Source organism: Belonocnema kinseyi, chromosome 3 (assembly GCF_010883055.1).
Source record: "Belonocnema kinseyi isolate 2016_QV_RU_SX_M_011 chromosome 3, B_treatae_v1, whole genome shotgun sequence".
Taxonomy (NCBI): domain Eukaryota; kingdom Metazoa; phylum Arthropoda; class Insecta; order Hymenoptera; family Cynipidae; genus Belonocnema; species Belonocnema kinseyi.
In genome coordinates, this window is record NC_046659.1 from 50,503,975 (window position 1) to 50,505,558 (window position 1,584).

The following is a 1,584-nucleotide window of genomic DNA, read 5'->3' on the forward strand; positions in this document are numbered from 1 at the left end:
CGACAATGCGCCTGTTCATTCATGCTTAGTTGCACAAGCAAAATTGCATGAAATCGGCTTCGAATTGGTTCCTCAGCCACCGTATTCACCAGACCTGGCCCTGGTAAGCGTTTTTACTCAAATGAGGAGCTCATAGCTGAAACTGAGGCGTATTTTGGAGACCTTCCGATCGAGTACTTTTCGGACAGTATCAAAAAGTCAGAAAATCGTTGGACTCGCTGTATCGACCTAAAAGGAGAGTATGTTAAAAAATAAAACCGAATTTGGCCAAAAAAACGTCTCCGTGTCTCATTTTTCAGGGACTTATCAGACTGCCTACTCTCTAATTTTTTCATGTAGTCCGGTCAGTTTGGGCGTTAATATCTCAAAGAAAAAAAATAGTATAAAAAAACTGTATATTATATGCCATTGTGTCTTTATTTTTTCGTCGATTTCATGCTTAATGGTTCTTGTGCAAAAATGTGGTGAGGAGCTGTCATAATTTATTTGCCGAAAAGCACCGAAATAATGCACGTCGAGAACATAGGTCAACTTTGAGAAACTCCTATATCGTCAAATTTGCCCAGAAAATTTCGATTTTCTTTTTACTTATTCTTCAAAGCCTTAACAACTTCTATCTTTTTCAAAAATTAAATATTTTCATAAGCGTGGCTATAAAGTAGTTTCCAAGAAAAAAAATTATCTTCAATACTATTACACCTACCGCAACGAGCCAGAGCTATTAACGTTTGCAAAAGGATAAGAATTAACACCATATGAAAACGTTCGATTAATAATAACAAAGTGAAGATACTTGCTTGATTGAAGTGTAGCGGTACAATCAAAGAAGCGGGCGGGCTTTGAAGTACAGTAGCATGCAGCTTCCGGTTCCTCAGTTCAGGGCTGTATAGCGCGCACATAATACATCTGCACCCTGCCCTATCAGCGCTGCTTTGTATCACTTTGCATTGTTCTTAATGATTATATTTTTGTGGAGGGGATTTTTTTTCTTGTAAACTTAGTAAAGGATTAATCATTAACCTTTTTTAACTCGAACATTCTTCGCTATACACACGTACTAACTATTAATTTCAGATAAAATTACACTCTATGTCAACCTGAAACGTTGTAAAATGGTCTAAAACACCAAAAACGCAAACCTTACACGAATTGATTTTTATTTTAAAAAATATTGATTTTCTATCTTCACGTATTTTGCGTATTGATATGTGTAATTTTAGTTTCATATTATCCGGATAGTTGATAACATTTGCACTTAGAGTGCGCCCAGAGTAGATACGACCCTGCTTTCAAAACCCCGCTGAGTGGCAAACAAGAGAGGCGGCACTATCGCTTACAGAAAGGAGCTATTGTATTTTAGTTAAAATACACCGGCACTTGAAATATTTATTATTTCTATTAAACATAGTTTTTATGCAATCTATTTATATGGTGTTAATTCTTATCTTTTTGCAAACATTAAGAGCTTTGGCTCGTTGCGGTAGGTGCAATAGTATTGAAGATAATTTTTTTTCTTGGAAACTACTTTATAGACACACTTATGAAAATATTTGATTTTTGAAAAAGATAGAAGTTGTTAAGGCT